The sequence below is a fragment of the Diadema antillarum genome, unplaced genomic scaffold (genome assembly GCF_040938485.1).
Source record: "Diadema antillarum isolate AM-2024a unplaced genomic scaffold, OU_Dant_1.0 scf00000010, whole genome shotgun sequence".
Lineage (NCBI taxonomy): Eukaryota > Metazoa > Echinodermata > Echinoidea > Diadematoida > Diadematidae > Diadema > Diadema antillarum.
Window position 1 is genome coordinate 2,192,076 of NW_027270899.1, and position 24,724 is coordinate 2,216,799.

The window sequence follows — 24,724 nt, forward strand, 5'->3', positions numbered from 1 at the left end:
CGTGCTCGGTGTAAACGTGCCATTAGGCTTTTCAGGGTCCTGAAAACATGATTCTCCCCTCCCCACCCGTCTCCCAATCCAATACGGATTACCCCCCCCCCCCCCCATCCTGTCCCCTTTCCCTTCACGTTACTCCAGCTCTGTCAGAGATGGTTTCACCTATATGAAAATTACAAGGTTTTTGTTTGTTTGTTTGTTTGTTTGTTTTACTGGATTTTGATCATAACATACAAACAATGGATGGTGATATTGGCATTATGGTATGAATGAATGACATCCAAACACCTGGGACTGAGACTAGTTGAGACAATAAATCAAACATTCTTCAACTGTCAGTTTGATCTTGATAGCTTCATATGGAAAAAAAAAAATTGCTCTTTTGTTACCATGGGAATGAATGATAATGTATCAGAATGCCATGGATCTTCATGTCTTCTTAAGATTCATGTTTTTCTTAGGTAGTGATTTATTGTCGTATAGTCTACGGAATCAAAATGCATTCCTTCAAGTTAATGGCAGCATTACATCTGTGATGTCATGTTTGTTTATAGAGCAGGGGGCATGCACACTCTATTGTCATTCTCGCTCCCTGATAAGTTACGGTCCTCCATCCGTGCTCAGACCGAGGATGTCTCCCGCAAATTTATGGCACAACATCAATGTAGAAATGTTCTGACTTGTACATGAGTGTGATGGGACCTTGGGAGTATGATTTGCAGTTGCTGTCAAAATCTCCGGAAGAGCTTTGTTGTAATAAAATATTTTGGGGAAAATCATAGAAATACGTTCTGTTGGGTTAGTAGTGCACATTTCAAATCATTGTTTCTGTTATTATAAAGTTATGTAATAAGAAAAGGTCAAACAAAGTGACCATAGACTCATAAAACTCTCAGTCTGGACATAAATTCATCCATCAAGTGTTAAGAAAGGTAGCTCTAAGGGGGAACACATAAAATTGTATAAAGAGATGTGATTGTGAGACGTACGTGAGGGTGCTGTAGCATAGTGGATAAGACTCCTGCCTTCCGATCGGAGGAGATCGGAGGACCCAAGTTCAAATCCCGCCCAGTGTTTAGGTCCTTGGACAAGATGTTTTTACCCACTTTGTCCCTCTCAACCCAGGTGTATAAATGGGTACGTGGCAATGCTAGGGTAATAGTAATAGCAGGGTCCTCTGGTGGAGCAGTGGCAACACTGAAGAGGCTATCCTGAGTAAATAAGACCATATTATCATTGTTATTATTATTATTATTATTATTATTATTATTATTATTATTATTATTATTATAATTATACTTATACCTATTATTATTATTATTATTATTATTATTATTATTGTTATTATTATTATTATTATTATTATTATTGTTATTATTATTATTATTATTATTATTATTATTATTATTATTATTATTATTGTTATTGTTATTATTATTATTATTATTATCATTATATTGTAGAAGTATGAATTGGAGGTAGTTTCTTATGCTGACAACTTTTCTCTATGCGTCATATCTAACACATCATCATCCTCATCTGCTGGTGTTGGGAATGTAAGCGAAGCTCTGCAGCATCTGTGCACGGGCTTTAATGAAACAGAGAATGTCATAGATCGGGGGCATCACTTGCAAGTGGGAGACGTAGGAGATGAGAGGAGGGGAAAACAAACAATGGAGGATCGATAAATCTGTCCCGGAGTGCGAGTGGGTCTGTGATTATTTTCCTGAACGCCCGTCTGAAAGCTAGGAGCAGTAAACTGAAGGAGATGTCTGTGGATGTATTCCCAGACAAAGAAATGTCACTCGTACATGCCTTGAGATGTCAAGGAGGTGATGCAATCCGCAGTGCTCAGATGGTCTTGGGTGGATTTAATGATGGAGAAGATTTAAAAAAGGAAAAAAAGAAAGGATGTTAACTCTGTACAAGTAGTCATGTGGAATTGGGGCATTATAAGTACCCTGTATTATTATTATTATTATTGTTATTATTATTATTATTATTATTATTATTATTATTATTATTATTATTATTATTATTATCATGATTATTATTAAAAACAGAAGAGGGAGCTTTTGAAAGGTCACATTCTGTGTGAAATAGCCTCATTTCTGCAGTTATATGACATCTTATAACAAATTCATGATTTTTCTTTCAACTCCAATCACTGACCTGTCTAGTATATCAACTTGTCCCCCCCCCCTTTCATCATCATCATCATCATAATAACAATAATAATAAAAATAATGATAATTCATGTATATAAAGAGCATAATATTAAGCAAAATTTTCTATGTACGTGACATAACATATAATATACAATCTATCATGACATAACATACACAATTATTAATACTCTTGAACAGATAAGTTTTCAGTGCCTTTTTGAAAGAATCAAGGAAGATATGCTCAATGAGTTGACTCCTTCATTATTTAAATGAGTTTTTAATGAATTGATCATGGAATACTTTTCTCTTGATCAAGTGCTGCATTGTTATTGTGCGAGACTGTGTGAAGGTACAGCAGCACTCAAGGTAGACAAGCAGTATTGTCAGGTAGAGAGGTTGTGGAGGATGCAATATGTTACCCCCTTTTTAGACTAGATCCAATGTGTAGTTCTTGTATGAATACATAAAGAAAGGCAACCAGAGAGATGTTTTTTGTCATCAATATCATTACGACTGTTAGTGATTATTGTTATTATCATTGTCATCATCGTCATCATCATCGTCGCCATCATCATCGCCATCATCATCGTCATCATTAGTATAGTTACCATGAGATGTGATGTACTGTGTTGTTACGCTCTACTTAGGTTATGCGTTTTCATAATTGCAAGTCAGTATAAATCTACGAAGAGAAAAGTCCAGAGATAACATCAAAGTTGACAGCCTTTTTCTTAAATTTTTATTTGGTGTGCTGTACAGTTTGATCTTACACTAGAAGTCTCGTCAAAACTCATGTTCATTGTCTTCATGGTGAAAAGTCTTTTGTCTTATGGCTTATAAAAAGACAAACAACAACAGCTTGTTCCTGTTGAATTTTCTGTCAAACCAGTCAGCAAAAAACAACCACAACAGCATCCGAGAAAGAGTCATGCACACTTTTGCCCCCAATTAGTATGAGTTTGTGGATCTGCTAGAAGAAGTTTACACATGCATCATGAAGTCGGCAGCCACACAAACCATAAATCTGCTCGCCTCTCGGTTCGAATCTCTGACCCAGAGGAAAGGGAATACTCTACTCGTCTGTCACGAGCAAATAATGCGGTCCAGTCATGCCAATTTACCCTCCCATATTTCATGGACGGCATTACTCAATACCCCTGGTACAACCCAGCTCCTACCAGCATCCCCTTCTCTCTCCCCCTGCCAGCATCCCTCCATCTGGTCCCTCCCTTCCTCATCACTGTACCTCCTTGCTCCTAGACACTGCCCTAGGAAACATTAGAACTAGAGGAAAGAGACAGCCGCCACTCAAGACGTCTTTAGTTAGGTTCACACGCTGTTCCTAAACTTTAGAAGTTTAGATCGAACCAGCAATCACACTTCATTTCAACATGCAATGCACCAGAAATGCAGGGATCTTTTCGAGTCCAGTGATATTTTTGGAATGTTGAAATAGTGCCTTCCATTCCATACAAGCAGTCTCTGAGATGCTTACAGAAATCTCAGTCTATCGCTTCACTTGAATTAAACTTTTTTACCTGCAATAGTCTTCTTTTAAAATTCTGATTTGCAATATTTACTTGTAAAATGTATTGCTTGTGCAGAATTCTTCAGCTATCCTTCTCTTGCATATGTGGGTTACTTACTATTCTACATTAGACAAATATAATTTGTATGTCATGAATATTCAATTTGTAGCGGTTGCATGCATATGAATGCACATGTAAATTTTAAATGTGCTGGCAGCTGGTGATGTGTTGAAATTCCTGAGGCACCTTGATCTGGATGTGAATTGTAAGAGCTGGTCAAGGTACTGTCAAAAAGGTGTCATTTTGACCCCGTTTACAGTGCGGGGCTGGGCCGAGCCGCGGCCGAGCCCAGCCTCAATTGCGAGGCCGAGCCCCGCAATTTTGTCCGTTTACACTGCCGGGCTCGGCCGCACTTTTGATTCAAACCTTTCAATATTTTGTCGTAGTGGCGCTCTGCTTGTAAACAAACGCAATTTGGTATTGTCTGGTTTTCAGACCCTTTGCCAACTGAATTCCGTGGCGACAAAGTCGCCGTTCGGGCAAGGGCCTTTACCATAGGAAAAAATCCTTTGCAGGACAAAACCACCTTAAACTATACTAGTGTTCGACGTTGAGGGGGTTAATATCCTGAATAGCGAAAGATACAGGCAGAGGGTTTGGAAGCCAGACTAAAATTGGCCGCGCATTTGGCCTAGTTTGCGTTTACACTGAGAAAAGGCCGGGCTCGGCCGCGGCCGAGCCGCGGCTGAGACCACCTCCAGAGCGAGGCCAAATGTGAGGCCAATTTTGGCCTCGCATTTGGCCTTTTGCGCGTTTACACTGAAGTGAAGGTAGACTCGGCCGCGGCCGAGCTGCGGCCGAGCCTCGCACTGTAAACGGGGTCTTTGTCCTTAACAAGGTACTTGATAATTTTCAACAAATTGCATGTTTCCATGCTGCTCGAGCAGAGAATGTATATATGTTATAAACAAATAGACAAATGTTATTCTTTGCTATCTATGTATCATTCTTTCAAAGGCATGTCGACTTTATACTTTTTGTACATTCTGTTGAAAGAAGTGAAAATAAAACCTTTGAAATTGAAATTGAAAAAAAATGTTTCTGTGGTTATTACCACTTCATTGCCGAAAATTAGATAGACTTACAGCTGGAAAAACATGGGATTTCTTGGCAGTGTTATACCATAGATCATACGAATTTATACCTGAAGGTGGAATAAAATGCATAAGATAACTAGATATATCGCTACGGCGACTGATATGCCTCCGCCATAATGCATGGTTCTCCTAATAGGTGTATAGTACAATGTCTTGACAACGTGTGATGACAGTTTCACACAATTGGCAAAATATTAAAATGACAGGTTTGACACAAATGTGCTGAATGTTCACTTTCCTAGAACTAGGTTCAATTGGATGAATGATTAAAATGTCAGAGTGCAGGTATTTGGGGAACTGATGATTTTTACTTGACTTTTGACCCTTTTATAAGTTTATGCATTGAGTAATTTTCAAGGTATTGAGAAAAAGTATAATTTCAGTATCAAATGGGAAAATAGCATTATCTAAACCTTTCATTTGACCTTTGACCTCACAGTTCCACAGAGAATCACTGTTAGGTAGAACATGCATAAATATGTAAGTTTCATGATGATACCTTGAGTTACTTTCGAGATATGGAGGAAAAGTGCAATTTAGCACTTTCACTTGACCTTTTACCTTTTGACCTTTGACCTTTTGGCAAGAAACTTCCCCAAAAATATATATTGGGTAATACATGCCATACATCAAGTTAAAAAAAACCAAACCTTCAGGCATATTGCATTTTAAGGAAAGTAGTGATATTTTGAGGAGTTGACCTTGACCTTTGACCCCCTGACCTTTGACCCATGACCCCCAACTTCCCTAGATAATCACAGCCCATCGGTACAAGCATATATACTAAGTTCCATGAAGATACCTTGAACCATTTGCGAGATATGGAGAAAAACATGAAATTTCAAATTTTTTTTTCACAAAATAACCTGTGACCTTTGACCTTTGACCCTGTGACCCTAAAATCCACACAAAGTATTATCCCCCAAGGATATACCCTCATACCAAGTTTGATGTAAAACCACCACACGGTTCTTGAGATATCGACAAAAACAAAACGGGACGGATGGACGTACGGACGGACGTACGTACGGACGACCCGAAAACATAATGCCTCCGGCCATTTCGTTGCGGAGGCATAAAAACACAAAGCAGCATGGACATCAGGAAAAGTTATACTGAAGCTAGAGATCCTTGCTCGGACTAAATTCTTGCAACCTGCTCAGGTCAAGTCTAGCGATGCACAGGAGTCCCTTGAATGTATTCATTTCAGTCCCTGTGGCCATGTCCCAGAGACAAAACCATTCGGATGACCAAAGTGCAATATTTCTCAGTCGCTTTACAGGAAATATTGTCCCCTGTGACAAATATAAAAACAGAATGGTTACGACAACAATCTTGAGCTAAGAACTATCAAAGAATGAATCCATCATAGTTTGAATAACCTTATTAGTTTGAATTCTATTTTCAATTGTTATTTTTGTGCATGTGAGTGTGCAGTTGGCTACTTTTTTTGGGAGGGGGCTGGAAGAGATTACTTTTTGGGCTGTTTTATAGAAAGAAACGATGTTCAGTAAATATATTCAGTATATTGCTGCATTTTAGGTGTTGCTAAATGATATGCTTATGCCCTGAGATTGCAGGTCATGATGTTTTGGGGATGTCTTGTCCATGCGACCACCTCTGTATCACAATTTTGAAAAAGATTCCTGGCCTTTAATGGTACTTGGTCAATATGTGCAGGTATGCTACATGAAACATAGAAATAAAAGATTTTGTTTAAGGTTGCTCGATGTCACAGGTCAAAAGTCATCGAACTTCCACGTAAATGTAATTTCTAGCCAGAAATTCAGCTCTGATTGTCCAGCAGAAATGTGATTTGGTGACGAGGACCAAGATATGTAAACAATTAGTGAGACGGTATGCTTGGGATCTCAGTGTCAAAGTCAGGTTATAGGTCAAAGGTGACTAAGAATGTCATTTTTTAGCCTAACTTTAACCAATCGATATGTGAAATGGTATTAGATGGGTGAAAATGAATTGAGAAACATTTTCTTCCTTCATGGGGGGTAGAAGGTAAATCCTCATTGTCACTCATCTAGATCTAATAGTGATAGTTTAAGTTATATTTGTGTTTGAATTCAGTGCATTTTTGTGTAATAATGTATTATTTGATAATGTTTGTAACTATTTTAATATTGATATAGCTGATTCTGGCTGCATGCACTGGTCGGGGAGGAAGGTCTCGAGCCTCGGTGATTAAGTTTGCCTTTTCCTCCCCTGGCAACCAGCAGCATGCACCTGGGATCACCACAATTTTTATATCATGTAATACGATTTTCTGTTTGTATTTTATGTCCGCTTGTATTGTACATGTATGTTGAATTGCCGAATAAATCATAATAATAATAATAATAATAATAATAATAATAATAATAATAATAATAATAATACTTGTGATGGAACATACTGACTACATGAGAAGGCACAACCAGTTGCGTTGCTCTTGTTTGGTTGTGTCTTACTGAATCATTTTCACCCTTTAGGATGGAAACGAAAGTTTCGTGACATATCTCAGTTGTTCAAGTTTTGTTTTGTTGTTGTTTTTTTGCCCCTTGATGAAAGTGTTCCAAGAGCTCCTGATAAATTCACAATTGTTGATCCACGTCCTCCTCAAATTTGCCTGGGAGAAGTGTTTGATGAATATGGTGCCGCGATGAAGCGATGCCGACGGATGGATGACGGGTGAGGTGGTCGACCAGAATGATACATCATTACGAGCGTTGTCTGCTCTCGCGGCTGACCTCCATGACTTCCATGTCGCTCCAGAAATGTGCTAATTGGCCGAGAGCTCACTTAAGATATCTGGCAAGGTTGTCTCTCTAGCCACATTCACACACAGGAGTTATCGGTTTTTGTATTTCAATGCGAAAATCGACTTTATTTACCACCGTTCACACACATGGTAAGAAAATATAACCGGGCTGCAAATGAAGCATTTTTTAAATCACTAGATTGCACATTCCTAAACGATGGCTGGAGCATGACCTAGGGTATCACAGTGTGGCGAGTCACGTTATGAAATTAAGAATATTTTGGATTTTTCAAACATTCTTCACACATGCCACCAGAGCAAATTACTGTAAAAGTGGAAATTTTTGCGGTATTGAAATTTACACGCATTTCGCGCAACCAGAAGCTAACACGAAAATAAAAGCATAGGAATATTTTGGCATGCCATATTTTTCAACAGTTATGTCTTGATTCTGCAGAATTAAAAATACATAAGTGAGCGTGAAAAATTGCTCATGCGAAAATATCTGATTTGACAGTATGAGAATTAAAAGAAAATCAACTTGGCTGATTTTCACATCACGGTAGTTTAATGACAGTTTTGTGTCCACACACAAGAATTGAAGGTTTTCGCATAACACTGCAAAAAGAAGAAAATTGATTCTCAACTAACCATTCATTAAAAGTGTGTGTGAACGTGATGGTTGTCTATCTGAAAAATGAGAGAGGAGAAAACAACAACCTCTTCAAGACATCCTCGTGTCTGAAATAATGATTAGACAATATTTATGGGACCAGATTCTTGCTCTGACGAAATTCCATGTTCCACCTGTGTGGGAAGGAATGCAAGAGGGTAGTCTTATGTTTGCGGCCATTCACGATAAAGGGGGTAGTCAGGCCTGGGGCTCAGTCTTTCTAGTTTCTCTGTCTGCAGTCTAATAGGTCATGTGATATCGAGGTCATGTGATGAGCGGCTCTTTCTCTGACCTCTTCCTCGGCTTCGAGGAACATTCACCGCGGAGAATGTCTCGGCAACAATGTGGCAGGGGCGCTGCTCGGCAGTGCAGTGACGGCGTATCTGCCTCTTGTGGAGTGGAGTTGTTGAAGAGCAGTTCCCCAAAGGGCTGTAAATTTTACCCCTCTGCTAGGGACCTTTCACGTTTTCTATTCTGCCGCTTTTCTTTGCGATCTCTCGCGGGCCGCCGGTTGACGCACAAAGGGGTGAAAGCTTACACCGTCTTTTCTTTCTTTGCGCCCCTTGGTTATGCCGGCTTTTTGGTTCTCTTTAGCTTTGCAGTGTGACAAGTGGCATTTTGTTTATAGATCTTTGAACTTGAAAGAATCCCGCATCATTGAACATTTGTCTGTCTCTTTCAAGTCATTCTCCGCGATTCAAGTTTTCGCCCCACGGCTCTGGAAGTCTTGTTTCTGTTCTCTCTCTCTCTTCAAACAACATGTTCATTGATGTGCAGGAGTGTCATGAAATCGTGTCCCAGGTGTTTTAAAGAATTTCTCGATATCATTTATTTTGACAGAATTTACAAGAGGCTTTTATCAGGAGAGTAAGAGAGAGATATATCCCTCTACAGATTTTTTTCCTTTTTTAACAATATTCTTAAAGTTGAGACATGTTAGCTCCTGCTGTTTAGACCAAAAGCACTCAAATATGTTCAGGAATCATGTTTGTATTCTGCTCCTAGCAACTGCCAAATGTCTGCATTTTGAACACTATTTTGCGGATGTCAGGTTTTAGATTTACTTCTTTATGAATGCACTGTAAAGCCAGAAATTTTTGCGTGCATTTAATTTTTGTGAATTTTGGGAAGAGCCAAGATTCATGAAATCAAAATGCACTGGAAAGTTCTTGTCTGAACCATGTAGTGCATGCCAGTGACATTTTACAAAAATGTTGTGCCCCCAAAAAGGCTGTCAGCTCCAATTTGCAAAATTTTCATGCCTCAAATAATTTTGGTTTTACAGTATGCCAGATGATAAAGCTTCATGAGTACATGACTGCCTCAGTCTGTATCGAGAATTGTCAGTCCATGCCTTTGAACTTTGTCAGTGCATTGACGGGAGCTTTCAAATCTATTCCGGAAACGACATTTGGGCAGTAGCTATGCAGACCTTGTTAGTCATGATGATGGCAGGGATCAGTGCCACGTGCTGGCAAGCAACAGACGTAGTGGAGCGTTCCTTCAAATTCCGGTAGCATCAGCTTTTGAGAATATCAAAAAAAAAAATCAAAATACTGTAAAACATAATATATTCGCGGCATGAATTTTTCCCGAATTGGAGCCGACGGCCTTTTTTGCGGCATGAAATTTTCGCGAACTGCCACTGGCATTCAATGCATATAGTGTAGACAAGAACTTTCGCGTGCATTTTAATTTCGCGAATCTTGGCGCTCGCGAAATTCGCAAAATTAAAATGCACGTGAACATTCCTCGTTTTACAGTAGTGGAATTCACACTGATGAGCAGGATACACATCGTGAGATTTTGCCTGTGTGGACAATACAGTGGATTCCCATTATAACGACGTCCGTGGGACCGGCAGTTTTCGTTCGTTATATCGAAATTTTGTTGTAAGCCAACAAATAAGCAATAAGAATACATAGAGTGAATAATGTTGCAACCCGAACTTTTACTTTGTTGTAACAGGAATTTTGTTATAACTGTGTTCGTTATGACAGGAGTGTACTGTAATCCCACTATCAAAGATAGTGCAATCAGCATCGTGATCCAAGTCCCAAGAATTTGAGAAATTTGAGAAATTGCGATAATTTGAGAAATCACAGTAATTTGAAAAATAGTACAATAATTTGAAATCTGGCATGTGTGTGAATGCCGGAGCAAAAAATCTTGAGATTTTCTGTCCCGTCAATGGAGCTGCGCAGTGACAGGGCCTCCCAATCGACTCACGACAGAGTTGATAAACGCATCAACTCAAGAAACAACTCGAGATCCAAAAACTCATTTTGATAGTGGATATTGATATGTGTTTCAAACATGGGAAAGTCGATAAACGCAGCCTATGATCGTCTTATTATGACTACACATGTCTCATAGCAATAATAGATACACAATAATAGTGGTGTTTTTCATGAAGAAACAACACAGACTGGATTTCATGGTTGGTATGTCTTTATCTACCTTTCAAAGGTGGTTAGCATGTCCTGCTATAGCTGATCATCATTGTGGAGAGAAAAAAGAATTTGCTTTGGCAACTTTAAGAATCCTGTACACACACATATATTAGTGTATATATATATATATATATATATATATATATTTATTTATTTATTCATCTATTTATATTTATCACATATATTAGTGACTTTTTGAAAATTCGATATTTTTGAACATGATGCAAAAACCAGTAATTCTTGTGTGTAGACACAAAAAATTGGTAACTCTCATGATATGCATCACAATGAAAAAAAAAAAATCTGTCCAGCATAATCTATTATATATTTTTTGGTCCAGTGCACTCCCATTATAAGACATCCACGGGATCAGCCGTTTTCTTTCATTGTGTCAAAATTTTGTTGAAGCTGAGCCGTAAATTATGTAAAGATATATAGGTGGTAATTTGGGGACCTGAACTTTTGCTGCGTTGTAATGAAAATTTCGTTATAACAGTATTTGTTATAATGGGAGTTTACTGTATGTGTCAATGGGCCTCCTGATTGTATCATATTTATCATATTTTCACAAGATTTGTCTGTGTGACATTTATCATGGTAACTATATGATAATGTCAAGTTGGCTGACAGTCTGTCTATAGTGACCACCTGTCTTTAAAGACCAGCTCTTCTGTGGTGTTTCCTTTGAATGGACAATATTTGATTAGCCTACAAAGGCAGGTTACTAGTATTACATCACATTGACAAGGTCCTTTAAAGTATGTTTTATTCAGTGAAAAGGAGAACAATTTCTGTTGTAAAGATGTTTTTATTCAAAGTAATCTGATAAAATGAGTCAAATTGCACATTCTTGGCCTACATCTGTAGCAGAAAATGGTCGTGCATCAAAAATAGTTTCTTGATGCTTTAATGAGAGTCTAATATCAAGCGCAGGGCACATTATACAATGCCATCTACTGTCTTATGAGCAGAACAAATAAAAATGTCTGCTGGCTTGAAGATGAGTGTTTTCTGACTTTCATCGCCCAAGAAAAAAGACACAAAAAAGCAAAATAAAAAAGGAAATTAGATACAGAAAGGGAGGAATGTGTGCTCTCAAGTGTCAGTACGTTGTAACCAGACCTTTGTGCAATCTGATCGTACCACTCCTGAACGTGCTTACATGTCTAGAAGTTTGCACGAAGGGCTACATGGAATCTTGTGTTTCATACTTCTTCACGATCATGACTGATTTAGCAGTGCACTTAAATGGTCAGAATTTGCCAGAGATAACTTCTGTACACTTTATTGTTAGATGGAAAAGAGAGCATTAGTATCTTAAAAAGATGAGGTGTGTACAAGTGCATGTTGTATGCAGAAAATAGTGAACCATGTGAGTTTTGACATTAGACAAGTCAGTCACCATAAGCATTATGTTTGCCAAGACTTCTCATTAGTTCTTATGCAATGTATATTTCTAGTCCGAGGTGTTTTTCCATGCCGTTTGGCTTCCTTGATATTTTGTCAGATGCTATTACTAAAGTTGAGTCTCACTGTTCATATTGCTGTGTAACATACCCGAATTGCTGAATATATACATTGTAGCAAGCTGTCATTGCTGAGCACATGAAGAACAATATCACGCTGAACTCCTGGATACTATTAACTATTAAACTTGCTGTGATCATATATTTCCCCTGAAATCGACATTTGAATGGGATTTATGAGAAATTTAATCAATTTAATCAGTATAATTTGCTTATAATGACTTGACACTTTAAACTTTTTCTTGCTCTCTCTTTGTCAATGTCCGACAGGACAAATAGGCACCACACATGCATTTCTTCTTTCCCCCTCATGTTCCCATGCTCTCTTTGTAAATACCCCCCCCCCCCCCCAACTCCTATCAAGTATCATTTAAACTATTTGCAAGCATATAGATTGTGTGCACGGGGGTTGCAACGATTTTCAAGCTTTAAGCTTATGTTGCAATTCCTTTGCGTGTTCGTTACCTTGAATAATGTAGCTCTCTTAGTGGAGTTGTATACTATCCTGTAACTGCTTCTTATCAATGTATACTTATTGTATATATTCTGTCTTGGCTATATGAGATGTACTTGCATACATTTGTATGCATTCCTATTTTGTGAACACGCATGAAATCTTGAATAAATAAAAATATATATATATATGTTTGATTGTATAAAAATGACCATTGCATCTGGCAACATCTTGATCTGCATACAGAGAGTGTTTACCTGGAGTAAGTTCTAACTTTGATCCATAGTTATGAGCTGTTGTATGCATAGAATATTAAGCCTTCTGGAATCTTTTTTTTTGTCCCACATTTTGTACTCAATAGAGCAGCATAAATCTTAACAATGAAAATATTTGGGAAAGTCACAAATATTGTACAATCAAAACTCTTGTCGGCGAAATTATAAACAAATGCAGTTCACTGAAATTGGCCCTGTGCAAAACAAAACAAAGCAAAACAAAAAATCACGCAAGCAGAGATGCACTTTTACAGTGGCATTTGTATTGCTCCACAATGTATTTGTGTTTGCACAAAAGCTGATGAGAACAAAACAGATTTTGTTCAGTGAACACCCAAAATGTTTGGGACTTCCCCCATCTAAACTTCTCTTCTTCATCTCCATCTCTACCAGGTGAATATATATCTTCCATTGTTTAATCTGACAGTCATTGATGCAATTGAGTTAACCTGTGTTTCTCATATTGTTCGTTCACAAAATGATTCAACTTTAACATTGTTTCCCCCTTTTCTCCTCCAAATACTCCTCCTTCGCCATGATACCTGCAGTTCGAAGGGTGCAATAAGGCGTTTTCTCGCCTAGAGAACCTGAAGATCCACCTGCGATCACACAACGGGCGAGAAGCCGTACCTCTGTCAACATCCGGGATGCACCAAGGCATTCAGCAATTCGTCTGACCGGGCAAAGCACCAGAGGACACACTTAGACACGGTAAGAGAGGTAGATGGGTGAGAGAAATTGATCAATGGAAATGAGGTAGCTATACAGACAGATGGGTAGAGAGGTAGATATAGATTAGATAGAGACACATAGGTAGATTGGTGGAGAGATAGAGAAATATATTTTTACACAAAGAGAAATCTATGTATAAACATATGCATTGGTATGAACATTAAAATATTATATATAAATAAACATATTTGTATATATATATGTATTTTATATGTATGTATATATGTATTTTATGCCCTAAGGACCCTTGTCTTGCGTCACGGCCCCTATATTTATATATATGTATATATATTTATATATAATCATGATCATTTGTTTAATTATGGTCGTGTAATGAGAAGAGAAAGAGCTAATGACTGTCATAAAAATGACAGGAGAAATAAAGTAGGGGCATTTACATTACCAAAAAAACAACAACAACAAAAAAAACATGAGTTTCTGGATGTACCATTCACACTGCTAAAAAAAAAAAAAAAAAATCTCTGGTGTTTTGGGCAGGAAATGCACATTTGTGAATATTCAGGATATTCAGGTTTTGGGCAGGTAGTTGGCATATGCAACTTGCTGCTGTCTCTTTAGTGTAGACAGGCAGGTAAGAGATTCCCCTTGCAAAGGGTAGTATAGATGTCATGTGACCAAATACTGGAAGAAAACTGGCCAGTCCTGGAGTGAGCATTGAAGGCATAATTTACCATTTGCAGATGAAACAAAAACCCAGCATTAGTGCTTCAAAATAGTTCTAGAATGTGAGTTAGGGATAGAGACAACCAATGTGAAAATTTGAACCAGTATAATTGATGTTAAGTAATGTTAAATATACAAAATGTGAACATTAGTTATAATGAAAATGTTTCTAGACTAAACCGTCTACAGTTATGGTTTGACGAGCAAAATAGTGATATCTCCTAATATTTTAGGCTTTATTGCAAATATTTTATATGGTAGGATGTTTTGTGATACAACTGACCTGCACATATGCATCAAAAGTTATATCTTGAACATTTTTAAAATCACTGCTCCCCAAGGATAAACAGGACCTTTAATTGACATTTGCTAAAATCAGAAATGGAATTGTGGAGTTTCAAAGAGATTCTCTTCTTAGGAGGTTTGTTTGTATGTTTTTATTCCAGTTTATCGCTCATATACTGATTGTTGCCTAGCAACTTCTAACAAACTACTGGAATGTGCAAAAGACTGTGTGTTTTTTTTTCCAGTGGCTGTGTAAAAGCCCCTAGAGAGATGGCAAAAACAAGCAGAGAAGAGAGAAAGAGTAAAACAGAGAGAGAGAGAAAAAAGTTGAGTCTTCAAAACTGGGAAATTCCCTTGTAGAGAGAAATGAGCCGTCCCAACCAGGTGTTATATGTCAGACTATTATTCCTCCAAAGCCAAAAATTCTTGCTTTATGATTTGCTTGAATTGGTTATTGCAGCAACCTTGGTTTCCTTTATTCCTCTCTTACATCATTGTTTTGCCTTACAATGGGCAGCACGCATGATTCCTTTTTTTTAACCCTGGAAATATGATCAGAATGAAAGTATTGGGGAATTTGGAGATTTTAATGATGAAACAAAGTGGAATCCAGACAAATGAATCGAAGAATTGAATGGTAGGATGCACATCACGGCTCATTGGGTATGAAATCTCATCTTGACGTAAATTTGTCTACGTAGGAAATACGCTTAAGAAGCCAGGTGCGTTGCCTGTTAGCAGACAAACAAACAGAAATAAAAAGAACAAATCAAGCACAAAAACAAATACCAGTAAACATGTTAATGAATAGACTATATAATATATAGATTATGTAATGTACTGTATTACAATGCAAGTATATGGATATTTCTTTTCGGGCAGCCTAGTAACAAACCATGTCATTTACCTGCTCTCTCCAATTATCCTTTAAAGGGAGGAATGCACTTTATAGTTGTTCAGGTAGAGCAAGCCTCTAGCAAGCTTTAGACTAGTCCTGACTATACTTGGGCAGGTGTCCATGGAAAATGCATGTTACGGCAAAATTAGCTTGTCCTCGACAGGTTAAGGGCAATTTCTGTGAGAAAAGCATATAGAATGTAAACACACCCAAAAAAAAAAACAGTCTAAAGCCTAGAAAGTATTTTCATTAATGTAATTCTCTATATTGCGTATAGCCGATATCAAGGGATATCACCTCGCAATACCGATATGTGATCGATCGCTTTTGGGATGTATTAAAAAGTCTGAAATCCTTGTAAATCAGTAGACTTCTACAAAGGTGAAGCAATGGTCTCGGGAAAGCACATTGAGATATTCAGCTTTTTCGTTTCTAAGGAACATATTTCGCTCTTAGTTTCTGCATAAAGTTTGACTACGACTTGAAACTCAATTGTTTGAATATGTCAGAAAACCAGGCAGTCTATTCCACAGACATCAGAAGGGTATATGATGATACCTCCCCCCCCCCCCATGACGCCAATACACATGTACTCTGCGTGTGAATTTCGACACATAACTGCCACCAACCATTAAGCTAAGGCATTGCACCTGTTAGCTTTATGATATTATAAATCCCTTCTTTCATTAAGACAGAATATCCCTGTAAACCATCTATAGAGGAATAAAATGCATAGTCTGTATATCTATGAATATATGCTTACAATACTCATGAATAGGTAGCATGTTGTGTATTCATTACAGAAGGCACCTAGCTCAAAGGCTGATTTGGGTGACGAGATTTTTCTCTGACTGTCATGGCCAGGTCTCTTGTGTGAGCTAAAGCTGAGAATCTATCATAGGGGATCATATGACTAGAGTTCAGATTTATCCCAGCCCGCCCTTTTCTCTTGTATCTTTTATATGTGTGAATAGTTTGAATGATTTGACACAATGAATCCCATAAAGATTTATGACTGCTGACAGTTTTCGGCCTTTTTTTTTCAAGCAAAGAATTATAGAGGGTGAAGGAGGTGCAACAATTCACAAGTTTGTAATTGGTATCTCTCTCTCTCTCCCCATTCTTTAGGGGGGGGGGGGGGGAGGGGCACTAGGGGTAAAAGGACCACTATAAAGGGATTGCTGTATTTACCAAAAATTGGCCAGACTGTCCCAAACTTGCTTTTCTGATCAGTGGAGTATTGGTCCAAAGTTTAGGAACTTGTCTCACCTCATCAAAAAGTTGTGACATGGAAAGTAAAGTTTTGCGCCTCAAACATTATGGCTTAATTCTAGAGAGTGAAAAGTAGAGGCTCAATCCAAATTAGACCTAAAATGAAAAAGTGTTATGAAATTCAGATTTTCCCATGTTTTAAAAATCAATGATATTAATCACAACTACACACTCAAACTGGAATAGGGATGATGATATACATGTAATTACCAAACAAATATCCCATGGCACTGCACTCAGACCGACACTAAATTTCAGATTTTGACATGAAATCAGTAGTGATAAGATGGACCATTTGCTATCAAATTGTTGTAGCCTTGTGATAATGTGACAACAATAACTTTTGGTGATGATAATAGCTGATACTTTCATTGCACCTTTTCCGCTGGATACAAGGCACTATGAGATGACTTCCCTGGTTGCCATACGAGACCGTTCAAATTGCCAGGCAGTGACAGTACTAGTTCAGTGCATATATAGGGATATCAGAATAAGTAGATCTTCAGATTTTGTTTGAAGTGATCCAGTATTGGTGATGATTTCAGTATACATGCCAGAAAATTTTACAATAAGGGCACTCTTCTAGCAGTGCCTAACTAATTATTTGAATATATTTCTTTAAACATATTTTCTTTAATAACAGATCACTGCAGGTACTCCGCTATGAGATTGGTGTGTACAAACATGGTCAGAAGGCAAATTTTGGTGACCTGGCACCCATTTTTTACCTTTTTTTTTGCTGAAGAGTGCTGTGACACTTAAATCCCAAAAGAGATTTATGTTTGGCTGTTCGCTGTTCGCTTTCCAGAAAGGGGATTATGAGTATGTCAGATCAAAAGCGATGATTTTGTACTTGTGAAACTGACCTTGAAAATATATGGCTGGGTGATGAATAGGACTAGCAGATGCATTTTTCGGGGTAACAGTTGCAACACCCCCTTAGAGCTGATATCACTTCGTAAAATATAATTGACTGACAGTCAATAAGAGACTTAACCTCTGTTGAAGATAACCGGATAATGTTTGGTGTCGCATGTCGCGTTCTCCGTGACAAAACTTGTGTTGTCCCGCTACGTGAAACACTCCCGGGGCCAGCGGAGCTTTTACGTGTGATCTAGATTTTCATTTAGCGCAAACAGACCGAGCAGTGAATGTGCCTTAAAAAAAAAGGATCAAAGAAAGCGAAAACGACAGATAACGATCGAGACTCGAGGCTTGTTGTTCCCTTTGTTTAGTATTTATATCTTTTTTATTCAAAGGGAGAAGAAAAAATATATCAATATGATAATGATGCGTTTGGACTTACTTGCGGATGACGAAATTTAATGAAGAGCAGAGTGTATTGAGAGAGAGGGAGGGGAAAATATTCAGCTGAATTTCTTTCTTGTGTGAAATGTTGACATTTTGCACGCACCATAGACTTGGTAAAAGACCTAATAAGGTGTAATAAAGTGTAATTGTAGCTTGGGCAAATACAGACATCTCTGTAGATCCATCGTGACTTGGCAAAGACACTTTTCCATCACAGAACCCGAGGGATGGTGGCAATGCGGCACGTTCGATATTCTCTGTCAAACAGGTGACAATGGCCGCTTTGGACCGCTGCCCTCACGATTGCCCGCCATCGCTACATTTAACTTCTTCATTGACGAGAGTTTTTCGCATTACACTTTTGTCAGTGACTTCTCAACCCATCCCCCCCCCCCCATGAAAAGAGAAAAAAGAAAGAAAAAGAATGACCTGTCCTGATTTAGGTATTACAGAATGAGGTCAAATAGCTATCTTCCTTTGTGAGTAGTTGACGTTTTCCAAAGGCCGTCCTTCAAATTTCCTGAAATGCACAAAGAAAGTCAGCTCTGATTTTACTTCTCTCATTTTCTGCCATTAATTCCTCAACCATATGAGATTTTATCCTTGTATGTGTGCTTGTATATTTAACTTATATCTTTTCATAGGAGATAAGGATTTAGAAAACTGAACCCTGCTCTTAATTAAGACTAGAAATTAAGTAATGTAAAACCAGAATTATTCGTGAATATGGAGCCAATTGCCTGTATGGCAGCTGTAGATGTTCACAAGTTGTCACTGGCATTCAATGCATATATAAAAATTTTGAAGAAAACTTTTGCATGCATCTTAATTTTAATCTTTTATTATTGAAATTCATGGGTCTCTGCAAGTTACATCAATTTTCGGGTTAAACCATTTGTATGGAAAATATGCAAGAGTGTAGAAGAATATATATATATTTTTTGTGCAGTATTGCCGTTGATATTAACACATCGCAATGTATAATCTTTTGCGGTTCTGTAAAAGTGGAGCAGAATGAATATGCTGCGGAAATGTGTTTGACCATATGACAGCAATATTAGAGCTCTCGGAACATGAATACCTTTTAAAAATCCAAGCAAGCACTGAATAGGTTAGGAATCAATCAAATGTTCAGTCAGAATGTTTTCCATTCTGAAATCGCTCAAAGGCAAAATGAGGTCGCCAAATCCTTTTCTTCGCGTGACTGTCTGACATTTCATTAATATCGCAGTCTAGTACAATGGCCTGGCCCGTGTGGTGACGAGTTCCGACCGAAAAACCATTCACAGTTGACTCTTGGAAGTGTGCTTAGTGTGGCGGCTGGAAGATGAGAAAATAGGCAAGAAGCAGACGAAGAAAAGGAGAACTGGTGTTTAACTGATCTCATTCTCTTAGACCGCGCTGTGAAGACTCCGTACAGAATGATTGATCATCGAACATTCGTCATCTCAAGTCTAAGTTTGATACACGTGAGGAAAAGGGGGATGGAACGCCACAGAAGGGGATGAGTACATAACTGTCTCTTTTGACAACAACAAAGAAACACACCCCAAACATGTCTCAAAGCCTTCTCACTCTCTATAAATACAAGATCTGTGACAGGGACTAAAAAGATTTAAAGGGACTGTACAGTACTGGTTGAGGTGAGGATTCAGCTTGTAACGTTTTGCGAGATATTTAAAAACCACTCTATGAAATGTTAAAGAGCATACAAATCTAAGGGGAATAAAACGTTTATTTGATGAAAATCGGTTTGAAATGACCGAGATATCAAAAAACAAGGTAAAACGAAGAGATTCTAATAAAAGTCGTGGCCTGTCAATTTTATTGGGATCGCTATTTGGATATCTCAGCCATTTCAAGGCCAATTTTCATCAAATAAACGTTAAATCATTCTTGAAATTACATGCTCTTTCATATTTCATAAGAGATTTCTCATTATCTCACCAAAAAATGCTATAAACCTGACATTAGGTCTCAACCAAAACTAAACGATCCCTTTAAGGGGAGGTGTGCTGTGTCTTGAAGTGATGGATGTCAAGGCATGCCGTAGTGATTGATTCGAAGTAATCAAACTCCTGCCACGTCTGAGCTATGTATGAATGAGATACAAAGAAAAAGTGGACAGGAAGGTCTATACGAGAAAACTGAACAAACATAACTGACAACTGAGTATATAACTGTCTCCTCCAAAATAAATGGTGAGACACCCCAACCCTGAGTGCCAAAAGTTTGTTAACTTTTTTGACATCACTATATATCCTACTGGTTCTCTTTGGATTAAAAAGTTCACAACAGTATCATCAACAGCAAGATAGAAACAACAGCAACAACTACATAAACAATGTAGAATACTATTGATGAGTTCACTGCAGCATTTAGCACACGTGATTTTTTTTTTTTTTTTGTATTCATGGTCTGTGGAAACCTTCATCAATATATCATTGCTAGCTTTATGCTTGAATGTGATTGAGCATAACCCTGAATTGATAGTGATGTATGATTTTATTTTTTTTTAATGAATTGACTGTACAATCAATTCATTTTCAAACATATTTAAATCCTGCTGCAATTTTTTTTTTTGACTGGTGGTAGCAACTGATACAACACATCGAGTGGACACTACTGCCACACCCTGGCCTGATTCAGCAGGTGGTCAGAACTTGACCTTTAGGACACTTCCTTTGGAATGTTATTTCTGCTTGCCTCTTGCTTCTAGGTGATATTTATAGAACTCAAGACTTTGGTCAGAAACAAGGTAATGATAATTCAAAAGAGACTGGGGCACATTCCTGTATAATTTGACGGTATTTTTGCTCACAGTTGCTATCTTTTGCTACTTCATTTTTTTTCCAAGTTTTTTTTTTATTATTATAGGCGCAGGGTTAAAATTCACGCTTATTCGTTGATTGGTGTGACAACAACAATATGAAGACAAATATTCATCAGTCTGTTTAGGTCACTGGTAACCATTGTGAAGCCCCACACCCCCTCCCGCCCCCCCCCCCCCCCACCAACTTCTTCATACAGAACATCTGTCGGCAAATTTTCCACCGCATTCTAGAACGATTTCACCCCAATAGAAGTCAATCTGTCCAAATCCACCACAGCTGGAGTTATCAATCCCAAATGGTGTGTGTATCACACAATTTTCTCCCAAATTGATACTATCACATGATAATATATTTTTTTTATGTCTCTCTCATGCAATTTTGGATTTTGATGGTTTCTGTGAAATGATGACAGATGTCCATATTGAGTAATATTGCAGAAATTGGCTGAATAAATCTCCAATAAGACTTTATCAGTTAAAAACAGAGAAGAAGAAAAAAAGAGGGTTTTAAGCCTGAAGCAAGTTTACCAGGAAGGGAAAGTCCAAATATTGTATTCACTCATAGACCTATAGATCTGTGTGTTTGTGTGTGTGTGTGTGTGTGCAGATACTGTAAAACAGAAATGTTTTGCGTGGATTTCGCAAGAGCCAAGATTTGCAAAATTAAAATGCATGCAAAAGTTCTCGTCTACACTTCATGGATCAAATGCCAGTGCAAATCACAAAAATTTCATGCCAGGGAAAAGGCCGTCAGCTCCAATTCATAAAAAATTAGAGTATGTTTCACGGGGAAACACAAACATGGGAAATAAAGGTGATATCGGTTCCAACCACCACAATCTCTGACTTCGCAAATTAAATGCAGTCATGGTAACACAGCAAAGGAAAATATACATTGGTAGTCAAACATCAAAAAAGTAATAAAAAGTCCAGATGAGTACACATGTGACCTACTTTCCTTGTAACTGTCTCTTCTTTTTCCAATAGCTTGTCCTTTTCATTTCAACATTAGTCATGCAACTGTACAGTAGGCCGCCGAGCCGTCAATGTCACTACAACAGACTCTTTTTCATCTTTTGTTGTCGACTGAGTGGTACGTGCCCATCTCCCTTGTTACTGACACCATTCTATTATCCCTGCGTAATCTCCACAACTAATTGTGACTGCACTTTTTCCTTTTATGTACATGATATTCCGTCACAGAAGAAAGAATATTATGCACAAAAGAATTTTAATACGTATGATAGCTTGGAGGGCGTGTAGATGGCGCTGGATCAGAGACAGACAGGATGGGGGGAAAAAAGGAGACCCAAACGAAAGTGGCGAAATAAAATTTGTATACTATTGTCACGTGGCCATAGATGTATCGGATCTCATCCGTGAGTCTTGGCAAATATTTGCACGGCGCGTCGCATGCACGTCAGTGGAAGCCGCATAAAGGGGGACTCGTCGGGTAATTGAGTAGGCGTGGTCTGCACACGCCGCCCTCACCGTCTGCTGCTGACCTGGATCGATCGCTCCAAAAAATCAACCAAAAAAAAAGATCAAACTCAATGATAACGATGATAATAGGATGATGAACTTGAATTTTTAAGGTTTGCTGAGAAGCAGTTTCCGATTCCCATTTTGCAATCGTATCACTGACTCTTGATTATAAAATGCCTTACCGGTACTCTGTCGAAATAGCCTGTCTACTTGCTGAGTTTGTGAATTGTCCTTTAGTACCATCCAATACGTCCATAGCAAAAAGAAAAGTCTTTGTTAAAATACTGCAAATATGAAAGTTGTCCCTTACTCCTAATCAAGACAGTCTTCTGGCAGAGCTAATGTAGCTTGATTAGCCCTGACACTATACATATAGACTCTACAGTGACTTTCAGGCAAATCTACAGCAGTGATGCATGTCATGTGATGTTGCATTAATTGCACACTTGCTTACACAGGCACGCGTAGCATTATTCTGGGCATCGCATTCACATAAAACGAGCTGTGTTCTGAAAATGATGCCAGTATGAAACCTGTTTTTGAAGCTGGTCACTAATTTGGTCACAGTTTTGATGTATACAACATACCTCCATATGTCACTCCAAACATTCAAAAACCTAGACATTTGACGAAATTGGTAATATGTGTGTGCCAAACAGCTATGAAAGTGCATGATTGTGTTTTATAAAATGGGTTCAAGAATGTAGCCAATCGGAAGCGCTGAAATGAGTCACGTGTGCGTGCATGATTTCTTGCTATTGCACGGCCTTGCAAAATAGCGTAAAGTCACTGACGTCACAATGTTTACATTAGCAGTGCACACTCAATCAGTTGTTACAAGTGTGAAATCCATGCAAAACATTTCAAAACATACGCTTATACGTACAGTACTTATATGTGCGGGATTTCCGAGTGCGACGTGCATAAATGTAGTACTACATGTAGTGCTACATGTAGCTGACTGGTATTGACCCACAAAGGTGCATGAAAAATGCTGTTAGTTTTCGACCCATTTTATAAATCAAATAATACACAGGTTTGAGTTTCTGACGTTAGTGGAGATGTTGCTCACTCTCGGGTATTTACAATGTAGTGCAACATACACTCGGCTTCGCCTCGTGCATGTTTCACAATTGTAAATACCCTCGAGTGCGCTACATCTCCACAAACACACTCTCACCTGTGTATTATTTGTATAACAATAGACCAAAATGTAAATGATGTTCATCTCTCTTCCCTTTTCATCCAGAGACTTTTTATGACTACTTTGTTTGTGATTCCATTTTTTTTTTTTTTGGGGGGGGGGGGATAAGATAATGTCAGCTAAGTGATTCTGTACGCTGTTCTTCATGAGGGCTCATGATACTGATGGAGGATGACCATATCCTTTACCCAATAGGACACGTTCATGTGACTGTATTTGTGGATTAAGTAGAACACATCAGTGAAAGTTTGAGGAAATCAGACAACCTGTCCAATAGTTCGGAATTTTTCAAGTTTCAGTGTCGTCATACAGTTTTTTTACATCACTGCAGGACTACAATATAGAGAAAATATTACTAATTCGACATATTTTCATATTACAAGCAAAAATAAAAGAGCCTATAACTTATTACCTATTTCAGAAAGCAGGGGGGAACAACATTACCCTGAATATGTGTCAGTAACAAGTCAAGGGAAAGTGTACGGTACTTTCATTAACCCATTGAGGAAGAGTCCCGAGTATACTTGGACAGGGGTCTATGGGAAATGCGTGTTGTAGCAAAATCAGTCCATCCTCAATGGGTTAAAAATAAAATTTTATGAAATTCTCATATATTTTTGCTGTATTCTTGTCCAGCAGTGATGTAACAAACTGTTGTAGTCTTCTCATCCAGCGATGGCGACACTGAAACTTCAAAAATTCATAATGTCTGAATGGATTGTCAAATTTTCCTCAAACTTCCCTGATGTGACTACTGATATTACTGCACTCACACAATTCAGACATTATGTAGGTGAACTCTTCCTTTAAAGGGATCGTATAGTTTTGGTTGAGACCTAATTTCAGATTTCTAAAATTTTTTGGTGAGATAATGAGAAACCTCGTATGAAATATGAAAGAACATGTAATTCCATGAGGAATTCAACATTTTTTTGATGAAAGTTGGGTTTTGAAATGGCTGAGATGTACAAAACAGAGCGATTCTGATAGAGTATGGGACCCGCCTTTTATTACGATCGCTCTGTTTTACTTCATT

At 38.1% G+C, this 24,724-nt stretch overlaps 1 pseudogene; it reads left to right on the forward strand.

Annotated features, from left to right (window-relative positions):
- The window catches only part of LOC139720194 (zinc finger protein GLIS3-like), a 114,438-nt pseudogene that overhangs the window by 47,917 nt on the left and 41,797 nt on the right, over positions 1-24,724 (forward strand).